Raw genomic sequence first — 16,294 nt, forward strand, 5'->3', positions numbered from 1 at the left:
CAGTGTTCTCTGAGCACTCCTTAGTGCCTGGCATACCCATGGTTAACTGGGCAGAGTAGCAATCACCACGTTTTAAAAGAACATTGTGTTTGCTAAGCATTTTTAGAAAAATAAAAACTGCAATTTGATATGAACAAAAAGCAGCAAAGATTAAATTATGATAAGGACACATCCTTAAATGACAGGAATTATCCCCTAAAAGACATTTCTCTGAAGGGAATCTTCCATGATATTGGTATCAACACACATAAAAAAAAAAAAAACCACCACCATGCCACTCAATTATATATACACTTCAGTTAAGATAAAGATTCAAAATGTCTCTAAAGGACTTCTGATCAACGGAGATGGAAGTTAAGGGGCTCTGAGATTCTGTTCTCCAGAGAATCTCTGAAAAGCAAACAAATACTGGAAGAGCCATTTTCCTCGGAACTCTGGAAAAGTTAAAAAGTTGCATAAACTGGGTAAGTGCCAAATGAAGAAAATGCAACTTAAGCAGTAGGAGTAGCTTGTGGTGCCCTTTCTGGCCTTTCATCTACCACCTCTCCAGTGCAGTATGCAATAAGCCATTATGGGCCCTTGGCCCTGTTCTAGAGGGAGTAGAGTAACCTAGATGGGCATACTGCAATGACTGTACATTAGTGACAGTCTTTTGGATGGTAGCCTGAAAGACTAGAACAGGAAACACATATCTGGGTCATCCTCCCATGGTCTCTGCTGCCAGAAGCAGTTTCAGGATAGACAAAGCAGTGTAAAAAGCAAATTAAGTAAAAGTGGTCAGGGCAAAGGATTACCTGCTACATCAGATAAATGAGCATCCTAGAGGGAGAGAAAGTCTATTTCATAGGTAGTAGAGGGGGCAATCTAATTTCTGTTAAAGGGGGAATTTATAAGGGCATGAGCAAGTACAAGACCAGGACAAAACATGGGCTCAGAAAACACTGAGAGGATCCTGACATTTGTGTTGAGTTGATCTTCTTGATAGGAAGGCTAAACTCTGAAAGAAAACTATAGTCAACACAGAGCCAATTTGCAAAGACAGAGAAAGGTGTTTTTAGGTTTGGTTTGTTTCTTTTTGTTAGCTTCTGGCACTTAAAGAAATCATATCACTAATTGGATACAACCTTAAGGAACAGACAGCAAAGGGACAAAATCCCAAAGGTACCAAATTAAAATGTTAAAATAAACAGTATGCAACAAAAGATTCCAAGACAAACAGTGAAACAGGAAATGATGATCCATCCAAAGGAACAAGATAAAACTCCAGAAATAATCAAAAAGGAAGACCAGACTTTGGATAAACCAGAGTCTTTTAAAAAATGATCTTTAGTATGCCCAATGAGATAAAGGAAAATTAGGAAAAGGAACTAAAGCATATCAGAAAAAATGATGAAAGAATATGAGAATTTCAGCAAAGAGAAAGAAATTTTAAAAAAGAAACAAATACTGGAGTTGAAGACCACAATAACTGAAGGGAAAAAACAAACCTCCCTAGAGTTTGTTTCAAGAGAAAGAATCAATGCATTAGAAGATAAGGCAATTCATATGGTTCAGGTTGAGTAACAGAAAGAAAACAGAAGGAAAAAAGTGATTAGTGTATTTGAGACTGGCAGGACACCATCAAGCATATCAATATACACATTATTGGAGTCCCAGAAGAAGATAAGAGAGACAAAGGAACAGAAAGAATAGTCAAAGAAATAACATCAGAAAACTCCCCAAATTTAATGAAAGACACAAATATGCACATTTAAGAAGCCAAATGAACTCCAAACAGGATAAGCTTGAAGAGAATCTTTTGAGACACACTGTAGTCATACTGTCAATGGCCAAGGATAAGGAGAGTTCGAAAGCTGTAACAGAAAAGCAATGCATTATGCACAGGGGGGCCCCAATAAGATTAAGTGCCAACTGCTCATCAGTAACCATGGAAACAAGAAGGCAGTTGGGCTAAATATTTAAATTGCTGAGAGAAAATAATTACCAACCAAGAATATTATACCAAGCATGAATGTCTTTAATAATAATAAGAGCTAGATTAAGACAGTCTAAGATAAACAAAAGCTGAGAGAGTTTGTCATCACTAGACCTGCCCTACAAGTAATTAGATTAGACAGTGGACCAAAATGGCATGAAGAAATAAAGATCTATGGCAACCATATAGTTAATTATAACTATTATTGTATTGTAAATTTTGGTTTGTAACTCCACTTTTGAATTCTGTAAGTGCTAAAATGCAAATGAATAAAAAGTACTGATAATCGTATGATTTTGGACACACAATGTATAAAGATATAATTTGTAACAAGTACAATAAAAAATTGGAGAAAAGGTGGGGTATAGAGACAGAGTTTGCATATGCTATTGAAGTTAAGTTGGTATCAAATCAAACTTGATTGCTATAGATTTAGAATGTAAATTTAATCTCCAAGGTAACCACAAAGAAAATATCTGAAAAAATAGAGAGGGAAATGAGAAAGGATCAAAATGTACACTACAAAAAAATGAAATATACATGAAGGTAAGCATTAACAGAAGAATTGAAGGGCAAAAAAAGTATAAGATTTACAAAGACCAAATAGCAGAATGGCAGAAGAAAGTCCTCTCTTATCAGTATTTACTTTAAATTTAAAAAGATTAAACTCTCTTTTCAAAAGGAAGAAATTGGTAGAATGTATAAAGAAAAAAAAGACCTAACTATAGCTGTTTTCAAGAGACTCAAACTGAAAGAAATAAATAGGTTGAAGGCAAAAGGGAAAAAAAATATTTCATGTAAATATTCAAAAGAGAGCTGAGGTAGCAATACTAATATCAGATAAAGTAAACTTTAATTCAAAAACAGCTGTGAGGTACAAAGATGGTCACATTATACAGATAACAAGGTAAATTCAACAAAAAGACATCATGATTATAAATACATATGTACTTAATGCTACAGCCAACAAATATATAAAACTATTGATATAGTTGAATGAAGAAGTAGACAGTTCAACATTAAAAGCAGGATACTTCAGTACACCACTTTCAAAATAGATAGAACACCTAGACAGAAAATCAACAGAATACTTGATAAATAGAAATATATATATATATATCGAAATAGATTTGTACAATATAAACTTACAGGACCTTACAAACATATATGGAACACTGCAACCAACAGCACTAGAACATACATTCTTCTCTAGTTCACATGGGACATTTTCTAGGAGAGATATATTAGTTCACAAAATAAGTTTTAAGATATTGAAATCATACAATATATCTTCTCTGACCCCAAAAGAATGAAGTGAGAAATCAATGACATTGGAAGAACTGGAAAATTCACAGATATTTGGAAGTTAAACAACACAAACAACAAATAGGCCAAAGAAGAAACGATAAGGGAAATTAGGAAATATCTTGAGGCAAATGAAAATGTAAACACAGTATACCAAAAACTGCAGGATGCAGCAACGGCAGTGCTGAGAGACTAATTTATAGCCTTGAGTTACTGAATAGCCAAAACTATCTTGGAAAAGAACAAAATTGGAGGACTCACACTTATCAATTTTACAACTTATTATAAAGATACAATGGTGAAAACTGTGGTAAATTTAAAAAGAAGAAAGATCTCATATCATATAGCTAACCTCACACATGAAGGAACTAGAAAAAGAAGAACATACCATGTTAGAAGGCCCTACTTTGGAACTTGTGCTCCTGAGGGTGATGGCACTGGACTCAGATGTGACTTTTCTATACATGCCTCTTCTGTCACTTTTACTGAACCTGTGGTTGGCGCTAGGGATGGTCCATACTCAGGAGACTTGAATCTCGGGACTGCCCATTTGCCAGCTGGGCCCTGAGCCTCAGCAGAGTAGCGACTCCTACTCTCTGGTTCGTTGGTTTTACCCAGGTCAGCTAACAGGGAGGTGAAGATGGTCAACCACCACACCAGGGAATCAAGAGCGCCTACAACTGTAAGCAGAGGAATTACATCCATCGTCCACGTGGAATCTAAGCCCTTTCTTGATCTTGAGGTGGAGGGGACATCACCATTCCAGGGTACACAGAATGGAGGAATAAAATATGGACTAGAATAGACTTACTGATATTCTACTATAAAACTATTGTGATGAGTAATAGAAGAAATTTTAGCATCAAGGTGAAGAAAGTGGCCATAGTAGTTGCTGAGGGCAGGGAGAGAGGGAAGAAGAGATGTGATGTGGGGGCATTTTTGGGATTTTGAGTTGTCCTAAATGATATTGTAACTGTCAGGATCAAATATCAAGGAATAAATTTAACCAAGGATGTAAAGGACTTGTAAATGGAAAATGGCAAAACATTTCTGGATTAAATCAAAGTAGACCTAAATAAATGGAAGGACATTCCATGTTAATGGATCGGAAGGCTAAATGTTTTTAAGATGTCAATTCTACCCAAGATAATTTATAGAGTCGACACAATCATAAACAAAATATCAACAGCTTTCTTGCAAAAAGGGAAAATCCAACCATCAAATTTATATAGGAGAGTAAGGAGCCCTGAAGAGCCAAAACTATCTTGAAAGAGAACGAAGTTGGAGGACTCACATGTCCCAATTTTAAAACTTATTACAAAGCTACAGGGATCAAAACAGTGTGGTACTGGCATAAGAGCCATCATATAGAGTAATGGAATTGAATGGAGAGTTTAGAAATAAAACACTTCACATTTGTTCTAGTTTGTTCTAGTTCATAGAAGAACATTCTTGTATTTGTACTATTAACCACAATCCTCATCCACCTCTGGATTCACTATGTTATTCAGTTCCTAGATTATTCTCTAACTTTCTTTCAATTGACATTTGCAACCCCATACTACCCCTTTTAGCCACAACCCCAATTATAAACCAGCTGTGTTAGTTATACTCACTATAATGTGTCACCACCAACTCTATCCATTTCCACACTTTTGCAGTAAAGCTAATTAAAAATTCTACATATATTAAGCATCAGCACCCCTTCTTAGCCCTCATCCTATCTCCTGGTAACCTATTCTCTATGTTTTAACTCTGTGTTTATTCTTCACATTTAATTCATTTTAGTGAGACCATACAATATTATCCTTTTGTGTCTGGCTTATTCCACTCAGCATAATGTCTGCAAGGTTCATCCATGTTATGTGTCCAATTCCACTTGTTCTTACACCAGTATAGTATTCCATCACATGTATATACCATATTTTGTTTATCCATTCACCAGTTGATGGACACGTGGGTTGTTTCCAACTTTTGCAATTGTGAATAATGCTGCTATAAACATTGGTGTGCAAATGTCTGTTTGCATCACTGTTTTCAGTTCTTCTGGACATATTCCTAGCAGAGAGATTACCAAATCATATGGTATTTCTATATTTAGCTTCCTCAGGAACCGCCAAACTGTCTTCCACAAAGGCTACATCACTTTACATAACCACTAACACTGAAGGAGTGTTCCTATGTCCTCACATCCTCTCCAGAACAGACTGTTTTGTGTTTTGTTTTTTTTACTAATGATTCTTTGAGGTGTGAGATGATATCCCATTGTAGTTTTGATTTGAATTTCCCTAATAGTTAACTGATATTGATCACTTTTTCAAGTGCTTTTTCACTATTTGTATTTCCTTATTGGAGAAATGTCTAAGTTTTTTGTCCATTTTTTAATTAGACTGCTTGCTCTTTTATTGTTGAATTGTATTATGTCTTTATATAGCATGGGAATCAAACCCTTATTGCATATGTGGTTTCCAAATATTTTCTCCCATTGAGCGGGCTGCCCTTTCACCTTCTTGATAAAGTCCTCTGAATCACAAAAGTGTTTATGTTTGAGGAGGTCCCATTTATCCGTTTTTTTCTTTTGTTGTTTGTGCTTTTGGTATAAGGTTTAAGAATCCACTACTTACCACCAGGTCTTGAAGATATTTCCCTCCATTTTCTTCAAGGCATTTTATGGTTCTAGCTTTTATATTTAGGTCTTTGATCCATTTTGAGTTAATTTTTATTTAAGGTGTGAGATAGGCATTCTCTTTATTCATTTTGGATATGGCTATCCAGCTCTCCCAGCACCATTTGCCGAAAACACTGTTCTGCTCCAGCTGGGTGGGCTGTCAAGCTGACAAAAAAATCACTTAACTATATAGATGTGAGAGTCTGTTTCTGAGCCATCAGTTTGGTTCAATTGGTCTATATGTCTATCTTTATGCCAGTACCATGCTGTTTTTACCACTGTACCTAGGTAATATGATTTAAAGTCCTGAAGTGAGAGTCCTCCAATTTTGTTCTTCATTTTTAAGATGTTTCTGACTATTCAGGACCCCTTACCCTTCCAAATACATTTGATAATTGTTTTCCATTTCTTTAAAAAAAGGCTGGTGGCTGTCACCACTGTTATTCCATATTGTGCTAGAGGTTCTAGCTAGAGCAATTTCTAGATAAAGAAATATAAAGGCCCCCAAATAGGAAAGGAAGAAGTACAACTTTCACTATTTGCCAATGATATGATCCTGTATCTAGAATCTTCTGAAAATTTCACAACAAAGCTATTAGACAAGTTGAGCAAAATGGTGGTGTTATTAGTCAGCCAAAGGGGTGCTGACGCTAAGTACCAGAAATCTGTTGGCTTTTATAAAGGGTATTTATTTGGGGTAGACGCTTACAGTCACAAGTCCCTAAAGAGTCCAACTCAAGGTGCCATAAGAGGTAATTTCTCACCCAAACTCATTGGCCATGTGTTGACGCAAGATGAAAGGCAATGTCCACGAGAGTTCAGCCTTCCCTCTTCCTCTTAAGGCTCCATGGTTCCAACTTCTTATGATCTCAGCTGTAGGTTGGCATTAGGCTCATCTTTCTTCCCAGGGCTCTTTTCTTTCTGGCCTCAGCTGTTCTGTTTTCTTCACAAGGTCAGTTGTAGGCTCTCAGTCTCATCTCTCTTCCTGGGGCTGCAGAATCCTTCGTGTATCTTCTCTATGTGTCTACTTCTGTGTGAGAGTGTTTTATCAACCCACTGAAGGGGTGGGAACTCAATGTTGAGTTGCACTCTAATGATGTGGTTGAATCAAAGTCCTAATCTTAACATAATTTAATCAGTCATCTCAGCTGAATCTAATTCAATCAAAGGCTAGCACACCCAGAGAAACAGACCAGTTTACAAACATAATCATATCTCTTTTGGAATTCATAAATAATATCAAACTTTCACAGGCAGGATACAAAATTAATATGCAAAAATCAACAGTGTTTCCATATAGTACTGATGTGTAATCAGAGGAGGAAGTAGAAAAAAAAATTCCATTAATAATAGCAACTAAAAAAATAAAATATTTAGGAATAAACTTAACCAAGGACTTACAGGACTTGTATTAAGAAAACTACAAAACATTGCTAAAGGAACAGAAGAAGACTTAAGTAAATAGAAGGACATTCCATGTTCATGGATTAGAAGATTAATCATTAAGATGTTAATTCTATCCAAACTGATTTACAGAATCAATGCAATCCCAATAAAAATCCCAACAGCCTTTTTTGCAGAAGTTTAAAAATCAATTATCAAATTTATTTGGAAGAGTAAGGGACACCAACCTGCCAAAAAGATGAACAAAATTGGAGGACTCTCTCTTCCAGACTTTAAATCATATTACTTAGCTACAGTGGTAAAAACAGAAAGGTACTGGCATAAAGACAGACACATTGACCAATAGAACCGAATTAAGAAGTCAGAAATAGACCCTCATATCTACAGTCAAGTGATTTTGGACAAGGCTGCCAAGCCCTCCCAGCTGGGCTAGAAGTCTGTTCTTCCGGTAATATCTAATAAAAAGAAAGAAGACCCCTATCTCATACCTTATACAAAAGTTAACTCAAAATGGATCAAAGACTTAAATATAAAAGTAAAAACCATAAAACTCCTAGAAGAAAATATAGGAAAGCATTGATGAAGTTTCTCCCACCTTTCTCCCCTGCCAGGGATAGAGATGGAGCTATAGCCATGTGCAGTTATCCAAGCTGTGCAGGCCAAGATCGTCTTTAGTTGCCTGAAGATTCTGATGAAGCTTCACACCCCTTCCTCCCTTGCCTGTGACAGGGATGGAGTCTCAGGTATGGGCAGCAAACTTAGCTGTATGGGTCAAAACTGACCACAGTTGCCCAAGTAGACCAATGAAGCACTGGACCCCACCTACTCTGCCAGGAGTGGGGATGGGACCTCAGGAGTGCCCAACAATTTAGTCTGTGTAGGCTGAAAATGACTGCAGTTGCCCAGAGAAGGAAGGGAAACACTGCTCCCCTCTTATCCTACCGGGGGACAGGGATGGAGCCATAAGTATCCAACAGTCCAGTGTGTGTAGGCTGAAAAAAAAATACCTGCAGTTGCCCAGAGAGGCTGAGGAACACAACCCCCTCCTATCTTATTGGGGGATAGGAATGGAGCCACATGTGTCTGACTATCCAGTCTCTTCAGGCTGAAAGCTACTACAGTTGTCCCAAGAGGCTGGTGCAGAGACCCCCAGCTTCCTACTTTCTGGATGTGGGGCTGGAGCCTTGGCTATCGCTGCAATTCGACCTGGGTAGAAAAAGCCAATCCCTGCCATTCCTGTGATTTTGAGTCATCCCTGCTTCACCTCATTCCAGGAATGGAGTTAAAGTGGAGGCTGCTGGTCTCTTTCTGACTTGGACAGATTCAAACTTGAGCTGTTCTTAGGATTAGACTTTAGCCAGTCAAATTTACTAATCAGTAGCTGAAGTTGGTGACTGGCTTTCTCTTCCTCCCCTAATTTTGGGTTATGTAGCTTCCAACTCCAGCCAGGAAATAGCTATGGAGTTGCTTGAGCCATCAGCAGGGGATGGGCATCCACCTCTGTGGTGTGGAGTGCTTTACTCAAGAATTTTCACTGCAAATGGCATTCTCTTCCTTCCATTCTCCCAAGGATATTTGTAGGATGCTCTTCTTGTCTCCTGGGCCTCCAAATGGGTGCTTTAGATAGCTCTGGGTGATAACTAACTGAGTGTAGGATAATCTGACTCTGGAGTGCCTTACTCTGCTGCTATATTACCCTCCTCCCTGACCAATAAACTTTTGTTTTGTTTTGCTCTATTTTTGTTTTGTTTCTTTTTTAATTTATTGAAGTGTATTACACATACATAAACATACATTAATAATAAGTGTATAGTAATAGTTGTGAACTTACTAAACAAACATATACAACATTATACAGGGGTATCATACACATCCTACAAATGATACCTTGAATTGTTGTGAAACATTTTTAACTAATGATTAAAGAGCATCCTATCAAAATATTACTAATGACCAAAGTATCTTACATTTGGTGTATTTTCCCCTCAACCTATCCTATTTTTTTTTATATTAATATCATTTATATATGAACATACATAAAAAATAAGTGTATAGTAAAAGTTGTGAACTTACAAAGCAAATATGCACAACATCATACAGAGGTCCCATACATCAAACCACTACCAACACTTTGCATTGTTTTGAGATGTTTGTTACAAATGATGAAAGAATATTGTCGAGGGAAGCGGACTTGGCCCAGTGGTTAGGGCATCTGTCTACCACATGGGAGGTCCGTGGTTCAAACCCCGGGCCTCCTTGACCTGTGTGGAGCTGGCCCATGCACAGTGCTGATGCGCGCAAGGAGTGCTGTGACACTCAGGGGTGTCCCTGCGTAGGGGAGCCCCACGCTCAAGAAGTGCGCCCTGTAAGGAGAGCCGCCCAGCACGAAAGAAAGTGCAGCCTGCCCAGGAATGGTGCTGCACACACGGAGAGTTGACACAACAAGATGACGCAACAAAAAGAAACACAGATTCCCGGGCCGTTGACAACAACAGACGCGGACAAAGACGACGACGCAGCAAATAGACACAAAGAACAGACAACTGGGGTGGGGGGAAGGGGAGAGAAATAAATAAATAAATGAATCTTAAAAAAAAATATCATTGAAATCTTACTAACTATAGTTCCCATCTTACAGTTGATATATTTCCCCCACCCCACCCCACTATCACTTTCTAAACATACCTTTATGACAGAAATTACTAAACTTACAAAACAATAATGAACATGTGCAGGATGCCCATATAACACCCCTCCATCAACATACCACACCATGGTGGAACACTTGCCACAAACTATAAGATAATATCATTAGGTCCATAGTGTACATTCAGCACACTTTACCAGGTTCATAGTGTACACTCAGTACATTTTTTCCATGCTCTGCCATTGCCGACACAGTATATCTTTGGCTTAGATGCATTAATATATTATCGCTGTTAACTACAGTCCATCGGTCACTCCAGGTGTATTTTTCCCATGTTTCTCCACATTCCCACCACCCTGCAATAGTGATGCACATCTGCTCTAGCTCACAAAGGACACTCTTGCTTCTGTACCATCAACCACAATTCTTATCCACCTCTGGGTTTATGGTGTTATTCAGTCCCTAGGTAATTCTCTAGTTTTATTTCAATTGGCATTTACATCCCTAGACTACCCTTTTCAGTCATATTATGATTTATTAATTTTTTTTTAAAGACTTATTTATTTATTTAATTCCCCACCGCCCCCCTCCCCGGTTGTCGGTTCTCTGTGTCTATTTGCTGCGTCTTGTTTCTTTGTCTGCTTCTGTTGTTGTCAGCGGCACAGGAAGTGTGGGTGGCGCCATTCCTGGGCAGGCTGCACTTTTTTTCGCGCTGGGCGGCTCTCCTTACGGGGCGCACTCCTTGTGCATGGGGCTCCCCTACACGGGGGACACCCCTGCGTGGCATGGCACTCCTTGCGTGCATCAGCACTGCGCATGGGCCAGCTCCACACAGGTCAAGGAGGCCCAGGGTTTGAACTGCGGACCTCCCATGTGGTAGTCTGTTTCCCACACATTATGATTTATAAACCAGTTGTTACTCAATATAATGTGTCACCGTCAACTCTATACATATCCATACTCTTACAATAAAGTTAATTAAAACTTTAAAATACATTAAACATCAGTAGTCCATCTCAGTCCTTCTCTTACCTCCTCTAAAGATCCACCACCTACCACCAGGTCTTGAAGATATTTTCCTATATTTTCTTCTAGAAGCTTTATGGTTCTTGTTTTTATATCTAGGTTTTTGATCCATTTTGAGTTAATTTTTGTATAAAGTATGAAATAGGGGTCCTCTTTCCTTCTTTTGGCTATGTATATCAAGTTCTCTCGGTAGAGTTTTCCAATCTGTGAGCATGGACTGTTCTTCTAATTACTTAGGTACTTTTTGATTTCTTTTAACAATGAATAGTAGTTTTCTGAATATAAGTGCTTTACATCATTGGTTAAGTTTATTCCTAAATATTTGATTCATTTAGTTGCTATCATAAATGGATTTCCCCCCCCCCCGACTTCCTCCTCAGATTGCACATTACTAATATCATTAAAGTTTATTTCATCTAACATAAGTATAGGTACTCTGGCTTTTTTTTTGGGGGGGGGGGTTGTTTACTGAATGCATAGTATATCTTTTTCCAGCCTTTCACTTTCAATCTATTGGTATCCTTGGATCTAAGGTGACTGTCTTGCAGACAGCATATAGGTGGCTCATATTTTCTTATCCATTCTGCCTGCCTGTGTCTTTTGATTGGGGAGTTTAATCCACTAACATTCAATGTTATTACTGTAAAGGTAGTTCTTATTCTACACATTTTGACCTTTGGGTTTTCTCTTTCACATTTTATTTGCACCACTCTTTGGAGACTTTTAGTTACTTTTACTGATAAAATCTTCATTTCTAGACTCTCTTCCAAACTTCTCTCTTCAGTCTTTTCTTTTCAGACAGTAGCATACCCTTTAGTATTTCCAGCAAAGCTGGTCTCTTGGTTACAAACTCTCTGTTTCTGTTTATCTGTGAATATTCTAAACTCATCCTCATTTTTGAAAGACAATCTTGCTGGATGTAAGATTCTTGGACTGAAAGTTTTTTTCTTGCAGTATCTTAACTCTATCATACCACTGTCTTCTTGCCTCCATGGTTTCTGATGAGAAATTGACACTTAATCTTACAGGTTATCATTTATATGTTATGCATTGCTTTTCTCATACTGTGCTCAGAATTCTCTTTTTGTCTTTGGCATTTTACATTCTGATTAGTATGTGTCTCAGAGTTGGTATTCAGATGGGAGTACATTGTGCTTCTTGGACATGGTTATCCATGTCCTTCAACAGGGCTGGGAACTTTTCTACCATTATTTCTTCAAATATTGCTTCTGCCCCTTTTCCCTTCTCTTTTCCTTTTGGGATACCCATGACACATATGTTTGCATGTCTCTTGGTGCCGTTTAGTTCCCTAAGGACTTGTTCAGTTCTTTCCATTCTTTTCTTCATCTGTTCACTTTCAGAGGCCATTTCTTCAAGCATACCAATCCTTTCTTTTGCCTCCTCAAATCAGCTATTACATGATTCCAGCGTATTTTTAATTTCATTTATTTTACCCTTCATTCCCACAAAATCTGCTATTTTTCTATGTATGCTTTCAAATTCTTCTTTTTGCTCATCCAATGTCTACTTAATATCCTTAATCTCTTTAGTTGTATCATTGAATTTATTAAGGAGATTTGTTTGAACATCTTTGATTAGTTGTCTCAACTCCTTTATGTCATCTGGAGGCTTATCTTGTTCCTTTAACTGGGCCACATCTTCCTGTTTTTGGTGTGGATTGTAATTTTTTTTTTCGGTGTCTTGGCATCTGGCTTACTGGAGTATTTATTCTGGGTGCAGTTTCTCTCTTTAGTTTAGGGCTTTGTTGCCCTTTTTACCTTACTTGTTATATCATAGGAGTCAAGGATGTAGTTGGTGCTGTAAGCTGTGAAGGCTCAAGGTGCCTGCACTGCCCAAGGGACAGATGAAGCTTCTCCAACTTTCTCCTTTACTAGGGATAGGGACAGAACCACAGCTGTGTATAATAATCCAAGTCGTGCAGACATAAACTCTAGTTTCCCAGAGAGACTGATGAAGCTTCACACCCCTTCCTTCCCTGCCTGGGGGAAGGGGGGTGGGGGGGAAGGGGCGGGGAATGGAGTTGCAGGCATGGGCAGCAGTCTATGCCATGTGGGTCCAAAAGTTACCCTGGTAGACTTCCAACTATTCAGTCTGTGCCAGCCAAATGTACATGCTGTTACCCAAAGTGGCTGGTGCAGGGCCTGCCAGTATCCTCCCTGCTAGAGGTGGGGCTGAAGCCTAGGCTAGGACTGCAGACCAATCTGGGTGAAAAGAAGCCAGTCCCTACTGTCACCATGATTTTCAATCAGTCAGCCTTCCCCTCATGCTGGGAGTGGAATCAAAATGGCAGTTACTGGCCTCTTTCTGACCCAGAGAGGTTCAAACTTAAGTTGTTCTTAGGGTTATACTTCAGCCAGCTGAATTTACTAATGAGTAGCTGCAGTCAGTAGCCAACCGTCTCTGTCTCCCATTTTTCGGAAATGGAGGTTCCAACTCCAGTCACAGAACAGCTCCTGAGGTGGCATGCACCACCAGAGTAGAATGATCACTAGCCTCTGCCTGTGGCCTGTATTTTGCTGGAGAAGGTCCCCCCAGGTTCCTCCCTGCCAGAGGTGTGGCTGGGGCTTAGGCTACAGCTGCAATCTGATCTGGGTGGAAAGAAGCTGGTCCCTATCAGCACTGTGATTTTCAGTCAGCCTTGCTTCCCCTCATGCCAGGGGCAGAGTTAAACGGCAGCTACCAGCCTCTGACTTAGATAGTTTCAAACTTTACCACATTTAGGGTTATACTTTAGCCAGCTAAGTTTACTAATCGTTAGCTGAAGTTGGTGCTCAACCATCATTTTCTCCCCTATTTTTGGGAAGTGAGTGTCCAATTCCAGTAATGGAATAGCTTCTGAGGCAGGTTGGCCTCCAGTGGAGGATGAGCACTGGCCTCTGAGGCATGGAGCACTCTACTTATGAATCTTCTCTGCAGATGGGCAGCCTCCTTCTTCCATTCTTTCAAGGATGTTGCAGTGTGCTCTTCTGGTTTCCTGGAGTTCCCAAACATGTGTTTTAGGTAACTCTGGGTGATTACTAATTGACCTGTGCAAGAGCTTACTCTAGGAGCTCCTTACTCTGCCACCATCTTGCTGGTTGTCCTTCCCAATTGATTTTTGACAAGGGCATCAAATCTACTCATTGGGGAAAGAATAGTCTCTTCAGCAAATGGTGCTGGGAAAACTGAATATTCATATGTAAAAGAATGATGATGGACCTCTCCCTCACATTATATTTTTTAAAAATGCACTCAGAATGGATCAAAGACTTAAATAGAAAAACCAAAACTCTAAAACTCTTAGATGAAAACATAGGGAACCATTTTCAGAGTCTTGTGTTAAGCAATAATTTCTTAGATTTTACATCAAAAGTATAAGCAACAAATGAAAAAATAGAAAAATGGCACTTTATCCAAATTAAAAACTTTTGTGCATCAAACGAATTTATCATGGAACTATAAAGACAAACATACAGAATGGGGGAAGTTATTTGAAAATCACATATCCTATAAGGGTTTAATATCCAGAATATTTTTAAAATTCTGCAACCAAACTACAAAAAAGCAACCAATTGAAAAAATGGCAAAAGACTTGCATAGACATTTCTTCAAAGATATACTAATGGCCAATAAGCACATGAAATGATGCTCAACATCATTAGACATGAGGGGGATGCAACTTAAAACCACAGTGAGATATCATTTCATGTCTACTAGAATAGCTAATATTAAAAAATGGAAAATAACAAGTATTGGAGAGGATCTGGGGAAATAGGGATACTTGTTCATTATTGGTGGGAATGTAACATGGTGTAGCATCTGTGGAAAGAGCCTGGCAGTTCCTTTTAAAATGATGTATAGAATTACCATATGACCCAGCAATCCCACTTTTAGGTATATACCCACAATAACTGATAGCAGAGACTTGTACAGATATTTTCATATCTATGTTCATAGTGGCTCTTTTACAATTGCCAAAAGATTGAAGCAATCCAAGTGTCCATCAACTGAAGAATGAATAAACAAAATGTGATATATACATACAATGGAATATTATTCAGTCCTATAAAGGATTGAAGTTCTGATGCAAACTATAGCATGGATGAATACTGAAGACATCATGTTGATGGAAATAAACCAGATACAAGTGGACAAATGTATGTTCTCATGGACATGAAATAATTAGTTTATGCAATTCATAAAGTCAGAAACTAGAATACCCAGTCAGGGACTGGGTGAGGATACGGAATGGGGAGTTAATGCTTAATTCCAAGAGTTTCTGTTCTGGATAATAGAAAAGGTTTGTAATGGATGGTAGTAATGCAGGCACAACATTTTGAATACGACTAACACCAATGAATGGTATGTTTGAATGTGGTTAAAATGGAAAAATTTAGGTTGTATATATGTTGCCAGAATAAAGATAAAAAGAGAACTCCTATTTGTTCAAATGAGGAAAATGAGGTCCAGAAAAGTTAATTGAATTTCATTAGCACACTGAATTGTGTTTCCAGTTTTGCAATTAGGCAACTTAATTAAGTGGTAGGTATGGAGGAGTTGTGAGAGAGTTGAGAGGAAGAAGTCAATTTAATGAAGTTTCTAAATCTTTGTACTACTTTACACATTGGCCTACTTGGGTGTAATTTCATAGTCATTTTTATTCTCACTGAGATACAGAGCAAAGAGTTGGAAATGTTTAAATGCATTGATTTATCTGTACATTAGCTGTTTTTATGAGAAAAGACATGAGCACCATGAATGGCTGAAAGTATTGCTTTACCTTTTAGGGTTTCAAATATCCATTACATTCCAAGCCTCGCATTATCTAGTACCTTAGAAATTTGACCGTTAGCCATATTGGGTTAGGTCCCTTAAGGAAATTGCTTATAGGTCAACTTTGCTTTATTTAAAGTTATTTTCCTGAAAAATTCTGGCAAACACATGGTTTTAATCAATAAAATCTTATTTTACATGTACCTGAGAAGGCTGTTCAAAGAATCTTGTGATGGATCTTTATGTAAAGCGGAACAATCACCTTTCAACATACCCTTTATGTAAATTTAGATTTTCATGAATTATAAGTTTGCTTAAAGCAACTGTCTCTATTCCTTTGTTTAGAGGTTATATGAAATAGCTTCATGGGAAACTCACCCTTCTTTCCTTCTTCTCTTCTCCCTCCCTCTCTTCCCTCTTTTCTTCTATGCCATTTATTTTATAAGTATTTACTAGGCACCTACTGTGTACAAGATATTGTCATAGGCACATGATA

At 38.2% G+C, this 16,294-nt stretch overlaps 1 protein-coding gene across 6 annotated transcripts in view; it reads right to left on the reverse strand.

The window, feature by feature from the left end:
- Positions 1-16,294, reverse strand: part of PARD3B (par-3 family cell polarity regulator beta) — a 1,119,500-nt gene that overhangs the window by 207,342 nt on the left and 895,864 nt on the right. The window lies entirely within an intron of this gene.

This window comes from Dasypus novemcinctus, chromosome 7 (assembly GCF_030445035.2).
Source record: "Dasypus novemcinctus isolate mDasNov1 chromosome 7, mDasNov1.1.hap2, whole genome shotgun sequence".
Lineage (NCBI taxonomy): Eukaryota > Metazoa > Chordata > Mammalia > Cingulata > Dasypodidae > Dasypus > Dasypus novemcinctus.